This window comes from Nanorana parkeri, unplaced genomic scaffold, assembly GCF_000935625.1.
Source record: "Nanorana parkeri isolate BGI_ZX_2015 unplaced genomic scaffold, ASM93562v1 scaffold784, whole genome shotgun sequence".
Lineage (NCBI taxonomy): Eukaryota > Metazoa > Chordata > Amphibia > Anura > Dicroglossidae > Nanorana > Nanorana parkeri.
This window is the reverse complement of record NW_017307052.1, coordinates 299,634-318,352: the sequence shown is the minus strand read 5'-3', so window position 1 is coordinate 318,352 and position 18,719 is coordinate 299,634. Positions and strand designations below refer to the sequence as shown.

The 18,719-nt window shown below is 44.8% G+C and overlaps 6 non-coding genes across 6 annotated transcripts; 5 read left to right on the top strand and 1 right to left on the bottom strand.

Moving 5' to 3' along the window:
* The first annotated feature begins 619 nt into the window (after positions 1–619).
* TRNAT-AGU lies at positions 620–693 on the top strand. The gene has a single exon. It is a non-coding gene; the product is annotated as a tRNA-Thr (tRNA).
* A 919-nt stretch (positions 694–1,612) lies between these two features.
* Positions 1,613–1,694, top strand: TRNAS-GCU. The gene has a single exon. It is a non-coding gene; the product is annotated as a tRNA-Ser (tRNA).
* A 384-nt stretch (positions 1,695–2,078) lies between these two features.
* TRNAT-AGU lies at positions 2,079–2,152 on the top strand. The gene has a single exon. It is a non-coding gene; the product is annotated as a tRNA-Thr (tRNA).
* A 1,583-nt stretch (positions 2,153–3,735) lies between these two features.
* On the top strand, positions 3,736–3,817 carry TRNAS-GCU. The gene has a single exon. It is a non-coding gene; the product is annotated as a tRNA-Ser (tRNA).
* A 1,116-nt stretch (positions 3,818–4,933) lies between these two features.
* TRNAS-GCU lies at positions 4,934–5,015 on the bottom strand. Its single transcript has one exon. It is a non-coding gene; the product is annotated as a tRNA-Ser (tRNA).
* A 12,521-nt stretch (positions 5,016–17,536) lies between these two features.
* TRNAS-GCU lies at positions 17,537–17,618 on the top strand. Its single transcript has one exon. It is a non-coding gene; the product is annotated as a tRNA-Ser (tRNA).
* The last annotated feature ends 1,101 nt before the right edge of the window (positions 17,619–18,719 follow it).

Genomic DNA, 18,719 nt, shown 5'->3' with positions numbered 1-18,719 from the left:
AGCGGCGGCTCTGATCACACCAGCCGGCCGCTGCAGCTTCAGGTCGGCCATGGGGTCAGTGTTTTTCCCCATAGTTCTCCTTAGGGTAACGGGAGGACACAAACTAGCGACCTCCCGTTACCCTAAGCTCAGTATACCGCGAGCTACAGCTCTCTATATACTGAGACGCCGCAGCTGGAGCGGATCCTGACTTAGACGACGGAATGCGCCCAGCTGCGTGAGTGACAGCTGGCTCTGCCTATCTAGAGGCAGAGCCAGCTGTACCCACCCCCTCCCCCGTCCGTTCCACCAGTCAGCGCTGGCAGATCGGAGCAGGGAGAGGGGAATCCAGCCCCTCCCCCTGTCACAGCAGAGAGCCGTGACAGGATTGAGAGGTGAGCGAACCCGGTATGTGTTCGCTCACCTCCCGATCTACTGAGCCGACCTGTGACAGTCTCATTGTCACAGGTCGGCTAGAACTATGAGGTGAGTGAAAAGCACTCACCTCATAGTTCTCCTTTAAAGTACGCTATAAGCAAGTATGTATGTAGACCAAGCCCTCACTGACCTCTGTAGTTACAGTCACTGTGGAGGGATGAGGACACATAGATGGGTTGCTTGGTGTGAGTTGACGCCACAGGGTGCTGTGGCTTAGTTGGTTAAAGCGCCTGTCTAGTAAACAGGAGATCCTGAGTTCGAATCTCAGCAGTGCCTGTGGTGATTTTTTTCATTTTTATGGAGTGCTTTCTGTCCTAAGATAAATGCTGACTATTTACGTGCAAGTAACCACCATATGGAAATGTGTTGATCAGTCTGTTGATCTGGGTGAATAACATTTTGGCTGATTCACTCACCACTTCTCTACAATCCCTTCAGGACCCAGTGACCCCTCTTGAGGGTGCTTTATAGCAGTGTCCTCCCCTACACCTCAGTGCCAGTAAAAGTTGAAAGGCCAAAGTCTCTCTTTGAACTGGTTCCCGGGTATGGCACGCATGGGTGGTAACTCGAATGCAGAAACATATGCTGGTCAGACAAAGTTTTTGGACCTGTCAAATCTTTCCACTTTACCCCCAAAACCGATCACCTTTTGCTGTCATGGACCTGAGAATGCCACCTGCTCCGGTCAGAAATGATCAAAAGGTGGTTTTGCTGCTTTTTATCATATTTGTATTTTGCGTATTAAGAGAAAAACCATATCAATAAAAACATAAAATTGACATGGAAGTGCTGACAGCCATACACCAGAGAGGAGCACCATTGCAGTGGAAGGAAAAGAACAAGTTGATGAGGTTGGTTAAAGTGCTCCTTGTTTGATGGAGGAGGTACACGTTGAGGAGCTAACATTGGGCAGATAAAGTAGTGCCTGAAATACCACTGGCTGCCACGGGGGAGGGACACGCACAAATTTAGCTGACTCCAGAGGTAAGTACTGCCACTGAACACACTGCAAATCATAGGGGCTCTTCCCTGGACTCTTACTGAGTACCAAGGAATTTGGTGCCCTTCCTCTGACTACTTAAGCAGCCTTCAGGAAGCCCAGGCAATTAGTCGACAAAGTGGCTGAGTGGTTAAGGTGAATTTGATGGCCTTCCTCTGACTACTTAAGCAGCTTTCAGGGAAAAGGACATAAGTTGACGAGGTGGCCGAGTGGTTAAGGCGATGGACTGCTAATCCATTGTGCTCTGCACGCGTGGGTTCGAATCCCACCCTCGTCGCATTTTTAGTTTATGATGTAGCCATATACAGGTGAAAAATCAAGCTACTACAGCATACAATCATCTTTCTTTGTTTTTTGCAAGCAAAAGCTCAGTGTTGAGCAAAAGAGAAGAGAGGGCACACTGCTCATGTACCACTGCTCACCCTATCTGGGAGTTTTGCTGCTAGACTTGCGAGGGGATGCACACAGCCTACAGGTATCCTATCTAGGCAGGACCAGGGTGGGCTCACCCTATCTGGGAGTTTTGCTGAAAAACTTGAGAAGTGCTGCACACAGCCTTCAGGTATGCCATCTAGTCAGGACCAGAGACCTGTGGAGGAATGAGGATACATAGATAGGTTGCTCGGTATGAGTTGAGGCTTTCATTTATGAAACACAATGGGGCGCTGTGGCTTAGTTGGTTAAAGCGCCTGTCTAGTAAACAGGAGATCCTGAGTTCGAATCTCAGCAGTGCCTATGGTGAAAGTTTTTCATTCAAAGATCATTTATTTCCTTACATAAATGTTCGCTATTTTCTCTTCAATAGCCAAATAAATTGGTCTCCCATTGACTTCAATGGCAGACTGATTTGGTCATCTCATTGTTTTCTTCTCAATTAGATAAAAACAAAATCAACCCGGAAGTGCTGAGCACCATTGCAGTGGAACAAGTTGAGGCGCTTACATTGGGCAGATAAAGTAGTGCTGTCAAACAGTTACACTAGCCTGAAATACCACTGGCTGCCACTGGGGGGGGGACTCACAAATTTAGCTGTTAGTTTGCTCCTGAGGTAAGTACCACCACTGAGGTAAGTACTACCACTAACACACAGCATGCCATTGGGGCTCTTCCCTAGACTCTTACTGAGTACCAATGAATTTGGTGCCCTCTTGTGACTACATGAGCAGCTTTAACCGTCTCCCGGATGGCCATTGTAAAAAAACGGCCGGCCGGGAGCTTCCTGGATGTGAGTGGTCATCTTAAGATGGCCTATTAGCCCCACCCACTCGCGTGCGCGAACGAGCAAGCGGGCAACTACCTAAATTTAAAAACAGGCAGCCTTCCCCGTCCGCAGCCCGCCCTCCGATGGTCCTCGAGCTCCACTGTGACTGGGGCGAGCCCAGGACCAGCATGGTGGCTCTGTGACAGGGGATCATAAGGTGATCAGTACGCAATCTCCCTCCGGTCCGCTCTCCGGTGTCAGAATGCAGAAGTGATGTGTCACTCTCCGGCTTCAGAAGATGGAGAGAAGCTGATGAAGCAGATCTCTGCTTCATCAGCTTCTTTTGGGGGTTCTTAGGTGACATTAGGGGTCTTGGAGACCCCTGATGTCTCCATAAAGAGGACCTGTCACATCTCTTTGCTATCACATAGGGGTGTTTCTTAGCCCACTATATGATAACAATAACGTTAAGTAAAAAAAAATAGGAAAAAAAATTAAAGTTGCAAAAAAAAAATGTAAGTCACACATGAAAAAGAATTACAAAAAAATTAAATCATTTTTTAAAGTCCCCACCCATACATACATGCCTGCAAACATGCGTCGGGTGCGCATATGTGAGAAAATGACGACTGCGAACGTTGGTGTGAGAGCAATAGTTTTAGGGCCATCAATCACTGATAACACTAAACTGATGAGCGGTAAAAGCTTTTAAAGCGATGCCGGTGGATATTTTTGGGTATGGTAGTTTTTTGCGATTTCTCGGGTGCACGCAATTTTAAGGCTTGACATGTTTGGTGTCTATTTACCCGAAGTGACCTTGACTTTTATATTTTACCAAAAAATTGGGTAATAATAATTGTTTTCTAACATAAAGGTAAAACAACTTTCAGTAATGTATTCTTAATATAGTACAAAATAAAAACCCCAGTGTTGATTAAATACCACAATACTATCTGTCCCCAAAAAATGTTATGAAATTTATTTCAGTACAGCGTTGCATGACGGAATAAATGTCAGTCAAAGTACCGCAGCGCTGAATACTGAAAAATGGCCTGGACAGAAAGGGGGTGTAAACACAGTGGTCAGCAAGTGGTTAACAGTGCTCAGGTAATAACTTGACGAGGTGGCCGAGTGGTTAAGGCGATGGACTGCTAATCCATTGTGCTCTGCACGCGTGGGTTCGAATCCCACCCTCGTCGACTGTTTAGTTTATGATGTAGCATTTTAGCATGCCAATAGCATAATATGGCACAGGGGTTGTAAAGAAATGAAATCAAGCCACTACAACATACACCATATTGCCAAAAGTATTGGGACGCCGGCCTTTACACGCACATGAACTCTAATGGCATGCCAGTCTTAGTCCGTAGGGTTCAATATTGGGTTGGCCCCCCCTTTGCAGCTAGAACAGCTTCAACTCTTCTGGGAAGGCGTCCACAAGGTTTAGGAGTGTGTCTATGGGAATGTTGGACCATTTGTGAGGTCAGGTACTGACGTTGGAGGAGAAGGCCGGGCTCGCAGTCTCCACTCTAAATTCATCCCAAAGGTGTTCTATCGGGTTGAGGTCAGGACAGTCAACCCCAAACTCTCTCATCCATGTCTTTATGGACCTTGCTTTGTGCACTGGTGCGCAGTCATGTTGGAACAGGAAGGGGCCATTTTACCTGGCCTACCACTTTGTGGCTGAGTTGCTGTTGTTCCCAGTTGCTTCCACTTTGTTATAATACCAGTAACAGGTGGCCGCGGAATATTTACTATCAAGGAAATTTCACGGAACACCTGAATCCAATGATTTGGAGGGGTGTCCCAATAAGTACATACAATCACCTTTCTTTGTTTTTGTCAAGGATATCAAGCCCATGGCAATTCGCCATCAGGGGCATGGACCTTGTTTGGTAGAGGTACGAGAGAGCTTACATTGGGCAGATAAAGCAGTTTTATGAAACAGTTAGAACAGCCTGCAATAAAGCTGGCCACTACTGGAGGTAGACATTGTACAGCTGTACCATCGCCTTAACCACTCAGCCACCTCGTCATATTGGAGACATTGGAAGACCTCCCATTGTCCTTTGTTTGACAAGCCCTTTACTATATGCCTCAAAAATAGAATTGATTTTCAAGATTGACCTGCCATTGACATCAATGAGGTTTACCTTAAAGTTAACAATATGCTAATTCTTCGTAGAGTTCACGTAACCTCCCATGAATTGAAACCCATGCACCTTCATGAGATCACCACCCAGTACTTTTTTTGTGGTCTACAGCTGCTTAATGGGTTTAAATTAAATAATGCCTAAAAGCTGATGAAAATCAAACGACGAGGGTGGGATTCGAACCCACGCGTGCAGAGCACAATGGATTAGCAGTCCATCACCTTAACCACTCGGCCACCTCGTCACATAGGTGAGCCTGCAATACCTGTCTACAACTGGAGTAATTGTATATATTGACTACGTCCAGCACTTAATTTCATCATTACTAGGGCTATGTACCCTCATAGACATGTATGGAACTCTTCCAGATGTTGAAGTCTTTTATCAGTGGGAAAGCACTAGACAGATTTTCTCTCACTTCCTGTCCCATTGACACCAGTAGAAATAATTGGGGGTGAGGGGTGCAGTGGTCATCAAGACAGGAAGACACAGACAGAACCAAAAATATTGTCAGATGCTTTAACTCTTCACTCTACTAAAAATGTGTTTTTGTTTTTTTGTGTGTCCCCATTGACTTCCTGGAAGACAGAGATGGCAATAAATTCCTGGCATAGATTCCAATCCTTCCTTGCTCTACCCAAAACAAGTGCTGGGCTTTAGAGCTGAATATATCTGAATATAGCTGAATTTCACCTTTAGTTTACTCATTTGTATGGAGATTGTAGTCCATCCCAGGAGCGAGCTTGGAGCGGTGACTACTTTACAACACACACAGGGACCATGAGGAACAAAAGTAATTTCCCGTTATATTATTGTGTCCCAAGTAAATTAAAGAAACAAGGCACTTTTTTTTTTTTTTTTAAATAAGATTATTTTTCAGTGTCATACCTGTAGGTCATGCCCCAAGCCTGTCACAGAAACTACTATGTAGACCAGACCCCCCCGGTCCTGCCTAGATGGCAGGACATATGAGATATTGGAAGTGCACTCCCAGCACTGAAGAAACATGCGCTCTAGCTCATTTAAAACCCATACATGTGCAGTGTGCTCATTATCGCTCGGTGGCAGCAGCAGCTGAGCTCAGTGTTGAGCAATAGAGAAGAGACCCTATCTGGGAGTTTTGCTGATAGACTCGCGAGGGACTGCACACAGCCCACAGGTATGCCATCTAGGCAGAAGTCAGGGAGGGGTCACCTTATCTGGCAGTTTTTAGGATAGACTTGTGAGGGGCTGCGCTCAGCCTACATGTGTGCCATCTAGGCAGGACTGGGGAGGGCTCACCCTATCTGGGAGTTTTTCTGATAGACCTGAGAGAGCCTGCGCACAGCCTACAGGTATGCCATCTAGGCAGGACCAGGGAGGGCTCACCCTACCTGGAAGTTTTGCTGATAGACTTGCCAGGGACTGGGCACAGCCTACAGGTATACTATCTAGACAGGACCGGGGAGGGGTCACCCTATCTGGGAGTTTTGCTGATAGACTTGAGAGAGCCTACGCACAGCCTACAGGTATGCCATCTAGGCAGGACCAGGGAGGGCTCACCCTACCTGGAAGTTTTGCTGATAGACTTGCCAGGGACTGGGCACAGCCTACAGGTATACTATCTAGACAGGACCGGGGAGGGGTCACCCTATCTGGGAGTTTTGCTGATAGACTTGAGAAGGGCTGCACACAGCCTACAGGTATGCCATTTACGCAGGATGGGAAAGGGGTCACCCTACCTGGGAGTTTTGCTGGATCACTTGTGAGGGGCTACGCACAACCTACAGGTATGTCATATAGGCAGAAGCCAGGGAAGATTCACCCTATTTGGGAGTTTTGCTGATAGACTTGTGAAGGGCTGCACACAACCTACAGGTATGCCATCTAGGCAGAAGTCAGGTAGGGGTCACCCTATCTGGGATTTTTGCTAATAGACTTGCGAGGGGTAGCGCACAGCCTACAGGTATGCCATCTAGGACCAGGGAGGGCTTATCCTAGCTGGGAGTTTTGCTGATAGACTTGCAAGGGACTGCGCACAGCCTACAGGTATACCATCGAGGCAGAATTAATCAAAGCCCTTATGTTGGCACACTCCCCTGTGTTGACCGCAGACAGATATGTTACAATATTTGAACTTTGTTGTTGCCCTGCTCGTATATATCTTGACAAAACAAGACTAGCTGGTTCTGCAACTAAGCGGAAAGACAAAACACAAAAGGCGTGTGCTTCAACACCAAACAGATAAAAAATGTATCAACTGTCTGATTGTATAGCAACACATTCATAATGAGTCCTACTCCAAGTCTGGATAAGAAGAAAGGTAAGTCATTTGGAAGGTTATTTGTGACGGTTCTTCTGCTCTCTATAATTACTTAATGTGAGATTCATCAGTACTATGAGATGGTATATTAAAATCAGCCACCTGATAAAACAAAAGCTACATGAAAAAATCAGTCATCTGATCTGCATTGTTGGCCAATATGTTCCTGTGCCCACACAGGGGGTCTGGAGACTCAACATGGGGCACGGGATTAGGCATATGCAGACACCTCAGGAATATGGGCTCAGGTTTGTGATGATTGAACTCCAGATACATATAACCCCAGTGCCTTAGAATATTCTTCGTATAGGCACCTAGAAACTCATGGCTGTAGGAACTTCCTAGAAAGAGACTAGGAGGTGACTTAAAGTAGAGTGTAGAGCTGCTGGGACTTGTAGTTTTCTAATGGCTGTATTCTACTATCTGGGCTCTATAACTGCTTGGACTTGTAGTATTGTATTGGCAATGTGCTATTATCCAGACACTGGGATCACAGGGACCTGCAGTACTACCTTGACATGGAATTTGATAGTTGCTATCTTCAAAATACCAGGTGCCCCCCCTGGATTCCTGTTGCGTGGATTGTTGGAACTCTTACCCATGCTTCTTATATTTGCCCTCCCCTGTCACATTACTTTTTACTATCTGTATACAATCTTTGTCAAAAATTTTAAAAAACACAACAAAGGCTATCCAGAGTCATACAGGTTATTTTAAAGTGTATTCCACTTTCACAAACTGGTGTAACATCTGTCATTTGTTACATGTTCCCATTCACATAACAAGTAAACAAAACATTTAAAAATTCTTTTTGTAGTTTAAATTGCTTTTACTTGGGTTAGGGATTTCAGTCTTCTCCATCCTGTGGAGCGAAACAACCACACACATAAAGTGCACAGACAAAAGTGAGAAAAATAAATAGTGCTAATGTGCGAGACAATGTCTAGGCCCTAGGAGCTGGTATAAAAATGTCCCTGGTCTTAGCCATAAGGCCCAGCGAAGAGGGGAAGTGCAGAAAATACCGGACTCCTCCCCCCTTCCCTTCGTTAGCCGACAGAGCCACTTGGGGAAGGGGGGAGGAGTCCAGTGACGTCGATGTCCGTGACGTCACCGAATCTTCGACGGAAGACCCGGAAGCCGGCGGAGATGTGAATACCGATCAAAATAATTTTGAGCGATCAAAAAAATTCGAGGGATTAATCGTTAATTTCCGCAGCCCTAATATATATATATACAGGGCTTGAAAAATTTGACGGTGTCTCACCAGTCAGTCAAAAATTTCACCAGTTAGCATGACCGGACTATAGCCTTGCAATTTATGTTAAAAATTTTTGGGGACAGATAGAGCTTTCTTTTGTGACCACATGGGGGGTTATTTTTTTTTTACTATATAATGAAAAAAGTACCATAAATGTAAAAAAAGTTTCCCTACGTTATGTTATAAAACATTTATTCTTACCCATATTTTTAGTAAAACATAAAAGTCGGGGTCAGGTCGGGTAAATAGGCCGCATAGGGCACAGCGGATCTCGGGACCGGCAACGGCAGTGACAGCTGCTAATACAAGCGATCGAGCGTCTGGACGAGTGGATTTTTCAAGCCCTGTATATATATATATACTAAAAAAGGAAAAAAGAAAATAGCACTGCGCTTCAAACTCAAAAATTATATTCCTAAAATGTGAAAAAAATAGTATAAACTGTGGAATTGTCACAAAGGGATACACAATTTTGTGTCATACACAACACCTGTGTTGCACAATGCCTGTGCTGCTGAAAAAAAACCAAAAAAACTGATCGATCAAAAAAATTAACAATTAATCGAGGGATTAATCGTTAATTTCCGCAGCTCTAATATATATTCATATTCCTTTAGCTGTTGGAAGGAATACAAATAAAGATTCATTTTCGCCCGGCGCCCCCCCTTCACTTTTCGCCCGGGGCCCGCGCCCCTGCTGCCCCCCGGTTGTTACGCCACTGCCGTGGGCTCCCTGCCTTCCCAGGCTATGGCCAGACTAGGTGGTCCCATTCAAATTAGGAGGCACTAGGACCCTCAGATCCCAGTGTTCTACCTGTTTGCAGCAATATGAGATAACCTTCATGCTAACCTCATCTTAACATTGTGTCTCCTCTAATCACCTTCAGAAAACATTTTAGTCAACTTATTGTCTCTTGTTGATGTTTTGTCTTCTAGTTGAAGCCAGGGGTTACTGCCCATGTCCCAAAGAAGAGGTTATAGCTAAATCTGGTGATACAGTCATTCTTCCGTGTTCAATTGACCTGAGTTCTTGGAATTTTAACAAGTCCTTGCTGTCTTGGGAGAAGAGGCTTGGCCCTGAAAATATTGTTACAGTTCACACCCAGAAAGGCATTGACAAGGAAGTTGGCCAATGTAGAACATCCCTGCCATTCTGGAAAGACGAGAAAGGTGACCTAGAACTGCGAGATGTTGAGCCATCAGACAGTGGAGTCTACACCTTCTGGATCACTCAGGTTTCTGACGAACAAGACTCACGATCCATGTGTTGTGAAGTGAGGCTCACTGTGGATCCAGGAGAAAAAACTGGGGTACCCGAAGAAAATGAGTGTTGTCAAGGTGAGCAAGAAGGCCGCACATTGCCTGGTCAATTGGTAAATTTATAGAAATATTTTCACATACGAAGAAAAACATTTTTGTCCTTGTTATTCCTACACATTTTATATTTCATTTTGGATTTTGGAGGGTTCAATGAAAAATACATTTTAAAAAGCTATCTCAAGAAAGAATAATTTGATATTCTCTGTTTAATATTTGATTAAATATGTGAATTGGTCAATTGAAATTCCATTTGTCCTATCCACAGAGTTTAGCAGAACTTTAAAAAAATTCTAATATTTCCAATTCTCAACACTTGTATGGATGCTTTACATTGAGCCTTTCTTTTGACTATACAGGGTGAAGTACAAGGCTCCCTTTACTCCCCACCTCCTGGTCTTTGCTCCTGTGTCACTCCATGCAGACGCTGGGGGCAAAGTGAAATAGCCGGCAGTTGTGATTCACTGTATCATGTGACTCAAACTTTTCTCATTTGACAGCTTTAGTTTCAGAATACCAAGCACCTGTAGCCGGTAGTGATGAGTTGGGGCTTGGTGCAAACTCAGTTTGTCTTAGTTCACCCACACTGGCTCAAAACTGTGACCAACACATCCCCTCCCAGCCAAATCAGTTGTGTCGGGTGCATATTAAAATGCAGGAGAATCCTACCGTACTCCTTACTGGTATGACCTTTGGGGTGGGTGCTGTCATCCAGAGCGTGCATAATAAAGAGGCAGGGGATACTCTTGTTGCAACTGCCACAACTGATTGAGATGGAAGGGGGGTGTCGGTCACAGTTTTGAGCGGTCTTCGGTGAACCCAGGCAAACTGTGCTTGCACCAAGCCCTATCTCATCTCCAGGAGCCTGCAGTACTAGTGTGACCAAATATTTGAAAACTACACAGAGAAAATCAGATTTAAACCTTATAATAATAGATACTATTATGGAACACGCAGACAAAATTACGTGAAGCATAAACATCAACATATATAGAACCTGGTGAACCACACCTGCAAGTGAAAAACCAACTAAGCAAACTAAATCTGTGCACATGGTAAACAGGAGGCAAAATTAGAAATCAAGGCAACAAAGTGGAGAAGGATCAGTTGGGAATACAGATCAGGAACAGGGCTGGAAGGGGTACAAGATCAAGCAGGAACAGAAATTCATGGGTTCAGATTCTACAGGCATACAGGTAAAATACTGAGGAAAAGCAACAGCAGGGTGGGACTAAAAACTCTCCTAGAAGCCAGCTTCAGGTGGTAGGTGCCCACGGGCAGACACAAGCCGTTGGACACCAAAATGGCACCATTGCTGCTGTTAGGTCCGCGGTGTGGGCCCGAGATGATGAGGAGGACCTCCCTTGCAACCCTGTCGGATGAGCACTGGGTTTGAGACAGTGTGTGTCAGGCAGGGGGTGCACGGGTGCCGGATCAGGATACCAGGTATCAGCAACAGGTAGCGTGCAGGCAGGGTAGGCAACCGTGCAGGATCCTAGAAGGCAAATAGAGAGGTCAGACAAGCCGGGTTGGTAACAGGCGGGCAGCGAAGTACAAGGCAGGATCCAATGTAGAGTCAAGAGGCAAGCCGGGTCAGTAGGAGGCAGGCAACAAGGTACAGAAGGGTAATCCAGGAGAATAGTCAGGGAGGAAGCCAGGTCACAGGTATCAACAGGAGCAAGATCAACAGACGACTGGTGCTGGCTGAAAATCACACAGCAATGATCTAAAGCCCTGTGGGGCTTTAAATAGGCTGAAGGCGTGTACTGCGCGTGCGCCGCCGTGATGACGTCACGCCGTGCGGGGCGGATCCCGCCGGGTCACAGGGCGTCTGCGCCTGCGCGGCCCAGCGATACTGCCGGGATGTCCCCTCCGTGTGCGTCCCCGCACACTGGCTCGTACTGGGACATTGTACGTCCCTCGGACCGGCACCCGACCTGGAGCCACTCGGACCGGGACCCGACAGCTGCCTACAAACCACAGTGCCACCATAAGGTGTTTGAGCTGTCCTGCATGTTCCTGATAGCTAGGTGCCTTCTGACTGGCCCAATGTAGTCGCACGGAGCAGTGGAAGGAGCCCATAATCCTGTGTGAGGTCTAACAAATTGGTTTGGAGATTGCACATGGCTTTCCTTTCCTGGTTTCAGTGGCTGAATGGAGCACCAGTTTTACTTGGCTCTGCATGGACAAAATAAAGGTTCTCTTTAAATAAAACCTGTCACAAACCTGGCCATCATTCACAGGTAACCTTCAGATGAAAACCAAGTGTCAAGAAGTCAATGTCATCAGTAGATCGTAATACATAGGTAAAGACATATATAAATCTCATCTTTTTCCGTAAAAGTCAGACTTCCCCTGCCTTTCCCATCTCCCAAGTCTCTATAGCAGTCCATTAAATTGATGGGTCATATCAGTGACCAATAGGCCGGAAGAATCTAGGAGCCAAGTTTGTCTTTAAGCTCACCATGGAAAGGTCAACACTTGCAAATGGCCAATTCCTGAATTTACTGATTATTTTGACAAGTAGTTTACACTTAAGGTGCCCTGTGCTAATGTGTTCCACCTTTTCTGTATGCTCAGTTTGAAATAACCAGGTTTCTGTCAGGTTTACTTTAAAGAAATTCCCCGGGAGAGTGATAAATGCCACTTGGTAAAACATTAACTCTGTCATAATAACATTCATTTAAAAATACAGTTGTAGCTGTAAAAAAGGAAAAACAATGCCTCTTATTGCACACACCACCAAACATAACACCGGTAATGACGGATATTTGTCTGAAGATTCTTCTGAAACCAACACTTCATTGGGGTCTGCATTAAGTAAGGCAAGAGGTAAGTAGGAGGTAAATATTTACTCTCCTACTTAAAGGAGAACTATGGGGTTAGGGCTTTTCCCCATAGTTCTCCGAAGGGTAACGGGAGGACACAAACTAGCGTCCTCCCGTTACCCAAAGCTCAGTATACCGCAAGCTGCAGCTCGCGGTATACTGAGACGCCGCAGCTGAAACGGATCCTGACATTACAGGTAAGTCTGGATCCGCCCAGCTGCGAGAGTGACAGCTGGCTCTGCCTATCTAGAGGCAGAGCCAGCTGAACCCGCCCCCTCCCCGTCCGTTCCGCCCGTCAGCGCTGGAGGATCGGACAGGGGACTGGAGAATCCAGTCTATCCCCTGTCACTGCTCTCTGCAGTGACAGAATCGAGAAGTGAGCGAGCACCGGTATGTGTTCGCTCACTTCCCGATCTACTGAGCCGACCTGTGACAGTTTCACAGGTCGCCTCAGATTATGAGGCTGAGTGAAAAGCACTCACCTCATAATTCTCCTTTAAAAATTAAAAAAAAAACACCACTTTGGTTGACTTTGTAATGAGTATAGGAAATATTTGTATTCTTCTTTACTTTTATTTTTTTTTCTCTTTTTAGATTGTTGTAGAGGACAAAAGTAGGAACTAACAGACTGAACATAAATTACTGATACAGAGCCCACGCTGAGGGCCTTAACGAGATCTGGATAACTAAGAAAACTTTCTAGGCCATCATATATATTCCTTTGTCAGAGGCATAACATTCTTAATGTTTCCCTGTTTATAAGGACGTTGTCAAGGACGTATGCATAAGATAGCCATACCTCCGTACATTGCAAATTTTAGGCAATACCTCCGTACATTGCAACTTTTAGGCAATACCTCCGTACATTGCAACTTTTAGGCAATACCTCCGTACATTGCAACTTTTAGGCAATTTCAACCTCTTTCAATTGACTTGGAATCAAATATATGACTGAAGCTGGTTGCCTGAAACCAAGCAATCTACCGCCCATGATTTAAATCAACCACCTGAATTGAATCAATTGAACTGGGCTACAAATGGAAAGCTTTAATACAGCTTATTGAAACAAAATGCTCAAAAAACTTCCAAAATGTTATCTAAGGCAATTAGATTTTCCCACTGGGTTCAGTGGAGAAAATTGCAATCCTATCTCCTTGCAGTTGATCGAATAATAGAATTTTGGTTACATTTTATCAAGCACTGACAATAAAACATCTGCTTCTGCCGATCCTGAAAAGCAGCTCTGCTGCACAGATTGAGACATCAGCTGTCAAACTGAGCACATTAGGTATCTTGAAGAGGATCAGAATTCAATAAAACTTGGTTTTATTGGACTGAATTTGTTTATTTATCTGACCCTAGTTTCTGCCTCATACTGTTATCGGGCAGAGACGCTATGTTTGACTGGCCTTTCCTGCTGCTGCAGGAGGTCTGCTTTAGGTTTACGTGATTATGTTGTTTTTTGTGTCTCATTTCTTATTTTCTTACACTTTATCATTTATATAAGTACCTGTTCTTTCCTTAGTCATAACTCTTTGGTATTTTCATGTCCAGCCTTTTAACTAGGGATGCACCGTTACCGGTTTCTCAGTATTGAGTACGAGTTCCGATACCGGTGCTTACGTTGGCATGGGCAGTGGGTAATGACATGCCGCCTGGCTACCTCATTGCCCGGGAAGCTGGCTCCATGTTGTTTGTCCAGCTTGATTGTAATTGGCAAGGAAACTGGCTTCCAGGCAATCAGCATTGAGCAATCAGCAGTAATGACCTTCAGTAATGACCTTCAGTAATGACCTTCCTGATTTGCCGGGAAGCCGGCTCCATGCTGATTGGCTGGAAAGCTGGCTTCCCAGCCAATCAGCAAGGAGCCGGCTGTTCAGCCAGCTCGATGCTGATTGGCCGGGAAGCCGTCTTCCCAGCCAATCAGCATGAAGCCGGCTTCCCCCCCCCCCCCCCCCCACTCCCATCCCTTTTCTTCCTCTTTCTTATATGTTCCACGTGCTCCTCCCGATCTATCTTTTATATCTACTTTACAGTTCATACTCACTGTTCTCTGTTTGCTCTTTCTCAATACCTCTTTATTTATTTTTGAAGCCAAAGGTTTTATGGTTAAAAACCGGATGACGACATACTAGTATATCATATTCTCATATTGGCTTCCAGTTTATGTTCTCATCTCATATCTTATAGTTCAAGATGTTATTTGCTATATTTCAATGTACTTGTTATTTTACGAGTTCTACCAATAACTGGTTTACACTATTAGGCCTCATTCACACAGCTTAGAGTCGGCCCGTATAGATCCGTGTGGCGTGCGCGGCCGTATCGGATCCATCCTCTCTGCGTATGAGTATGGACACCTGCACCCGCACAGAAGTGCAGCTTGGGTGAGCGTACGGCCGCGTACTCCCATAGGGAAGAAAAGGCTGCTGCGTACAATCACACACAGCACCTGTCCTTCCCAGGAAAGGCCCGATACGGCCGTGCACGCCGCACAGATCTGTAAGGGCCAACTCTAAGCTGTGTGAATGAGGCCTTATTGTGACTGTATGTGTCTATCCTAAATAAAGAATGTATAAAAAAAAAGAAGTCTGTCTGTATTTGGGTGATTGGAGGATCCGCATTGTTCAGTACCCCCCTTCCCATCTCCAGCCATTCTGCAATAAACAGTTGTGACGGGCACCCAAGTTATTGTCACTAACAACCTAGAGAAAGAACCAGCGTAGATACGCCTAGAAACTACATAGCGTGAAGCTACAACCGGAAAGGGAATTTTATCTTATATTGGGGCCAGCCATGTTATATGTTAAATATAATATTATACAATGAAATATGATTTAAAAAAATGTAAATAAAATTTACCAAAACCAGTTATAGTTTTCCAGATGTTTGGATTGTTTTCATAAACGTTGCTGTGTTTTCACATCCCTAAACTGTAAACAAAACCTAAAGCAGATGCCAACAACCCTGAAACTCACGAATTAAAAAAAATAACTTGTCGCTGGACCATTCTACAATTCAAGTAGAAAAACCTTAAGGACTTGTTCACACCAGCCCCAGTGCATTCTGGCCCAATTGGTGCCAGAAGGCACTGGATTGCATTCTGGCCGACTCACTTTGTTTTGTGACGGGAGGGGAAGTGGCGGTACATTGAAGTCAATGGCACCGCAACCAAGATCTTTGGCTTAAAATAATTCAAACAATCCCCTCAAGTTTTTGTATTGGAGAGGCAACATGCTAAAGTCAGTGGAGTCATCTTTCTCAAACATGCCCAGAGGATACTTTGTGGATATAAGATTTTATGGAGAAGTACTAAGGTATTGATTGCCAAGCGAAGAACTGGCAACAGTATTTTCTGAGTGAGGAGGTTACCAATTTCTCTGGAGCCCATCTTTAGATGAGGAGGTCACATGGTTAAAAATCACTATATTTGTATATTTGCTATCATGTATATTTGCTTGCGGCATGTCCTACTTCTGCTGTGTATCCCAGAACTTGAAGGAGCCATTTGGAATTCTTTAGCTTAGAAAGTTTTCATGACAACAAAACCTTGTGGTGCCTGGCTTGGACCATACACCATAGCATGTTATGCATGATGATAAATCATCAACATGACCGGGGATATGTGGGAAAGGTCCTCAGCAGATTAAAGGAGAAGTATGGAGTAAGTGTTTTTCCCCATAGTTCTCCTAAGGGCCACGGGAGGACATAAACTAGCGTCCTCCCGTCACCCAAAGCTCAGTATATCGCGAGCTACAGCTTGCGGTATACTGAGACTGCTGCAGCTGGGACGGATCCCCACATTACTGTCGAGATCCACCCAGCTGCGTGAGTGACAGCTGACTCTGCCTATCTAGAAGCAGAGCCAGCTGTACCCGCCCCCTCCTCCGTCCGTTCCTCCAGTCAGCGCTGGAGGATCGGAGAGGAGAGGGGGGAATCCCTGCAGGGAGCCGTGAGTGACAGTCACAGCTCTCTGCAGAGATAGATCGAGAAGTTAGCGAGCAACACTATGTGTTCGCTCACTTCCCGATCTATTGATCTGACGTGTGACAGTTTCATTGTCACACGTCGGCTCTAACTATGAGGTTGAGTGAAAATCACTCGCCTCATAATTTTCCTTTTAATGTTATCTTTTCAAAAGCGAGTTTGTGCAAGGAAGAGATTCAGCCAAAGGAAAGTGGAAGTTCTTCAAAGGGAATGGTTAGGGATAAGTTTAAAAATATGATTTAGCATGGGGTGGAAGGCTGAATAATAGATGGCCATTCTATAATGGTACAGACATTTCTGTAACGACTAATTGAGCCTGCACTTGGTAGCACCAGTGGTTGTAATTTCACTACAAAACACTGCAAGATATGTGATATATCTTGGCTATAGTACGGTTTGAGAGAGGGACACTGAGAAGCTTGCTTTTCAAAGGTCTACTGACCCTATTGAGAACATGTAACCTTGTGATCTGGAGTCAGATGCGCTACTGTTGCACCCCAAGTACCTTGAGCTTGTCACTATTTCCACTTGTTTTCCAATGTGGCCCCTCTGTCACATTTCAGCTTTTGGTACTTGAGCCAACATAGAATTAAGCATGTACATGTACAGAATTAAGCAGGGCATATGTTGCGTTCAGTACAAAATCTTTCTCACAAAAGTAGAGCTCTGGAAGATTTATAAACTTTATCATTTCATTAGGACTGCTATCAATTAGAAGTGCGGCTTTCTTGAATGTCCATTGAAAGGGGAAACATGTAGCAGGTTTGTAAACAGAAGCCAATATTAGTTCTCAGCAGTTGCAAGAAATATTGACCTCAAGGTTCGACCTCTGCTAAGCATCTGAGAAGTGGAGATATGCACCATCAATCATTTAGCTGGAACGACTTTCCAGAGATTGGAAGTAAATCCCTGTTTGGTAGCTTAGACTTGGAACCACATGGACATGTTGTGCCTTAAATGAACCTAAGCAATTTGTTTATACTGTAATAATTTTCTGTCTGCGATAGGATAGCTAACAATGATTTCCCTTAATGCATGTGGAATTCTAGATCTCTTTTCCTAGCTCAGCACCATGACGAGGTGGCCGAGTGGTTAAGGCGATGGACTGCTAATCCATTGTGCTCTGCACGCGTGGGTTCGAATCCCACCCTCGTCGTATCATATTTATGCTCCACTAATTCAAAAGGTACTCTACTATTTTCCATTAAAGAAATATAATTTTAAAAAGCAGATCTTATGATTTTATTGGTTGTTCACTGTACGGGCATCACTGAAAAGTTCCAGGAGTCACAATCCATGGTTGTAAATCTTCTATAGCCAACTGAACCACCAAAGGCAAGGAGCATTTTTTTTCCAATGCATTTTATTTGACTTTTTTGCTTAGCCTGGGGTGAGGGTGTACACAGTTGGAGAAGCATACTAGGCCTGAAGTCCGCAGAGGCCAGATGTGTACTCAGGTGGGGTCTGGAACTATCTGGGATGGAGAACCAGAGAAGCCCTTTGACTGCTACCAGCCATGAAGTTGGATATGACACGAATATTGCTATAACGTATACCTAATACAGGGCTCAAAATTTCCACTCGTCTGCTCGCATTTGGCGAGTGGAAATGCCGTGCAAGCGAGTGGAAATTCAGTCAGGCTTGCGGTCACGGACCGCAAACCTGACTAGTGGGAGCAGCTGCTCCTGCTGGGCTCTCTGTTCTTTCAGCCGCAGCTCTTCTCTTGTTGTTAATATTTATTTTTGTAACTTTATTCTGCATAAAACATGTAACAGTGTAATTTATTAGATTATTTTAGAGGGTGTGTTTAGGGGCGGAGTTAAGGCCGGGTAGGGGTTAGGTGGGCAACTGGTGCTTTAGAGTTACTCTAAAGCCTGGCTAGTAGCTCAGGACTTGAAATTTTGACCCCTGCCTAATATATCCAGCTAGAGCACAGGTCTGTGTTTGCTTCATTCAGTAAATAAAAGGCAGGCGCTTTAACCAACTAAGCCACAGCACCCTGCACTGGTGTTGAAAACTCTCTCTAGGTAACTCAGCAATTGCGTTGGGTCCGCACATACTTAACCCTTTAGTGACACAGCTTCAGAGAATGTTTTCGTTCCTGGGGACTGGAGCATTTTTGCCATTTTTGCGATGTGTTTGTTTAACCATAATTTCCATCTTCCTCATTCATTGCACCTACACATATTATATACCGTTTTTTTAAAGGTCAAAAAGGGGGATAATTTGATGTGACATATGCAAATATATATATATA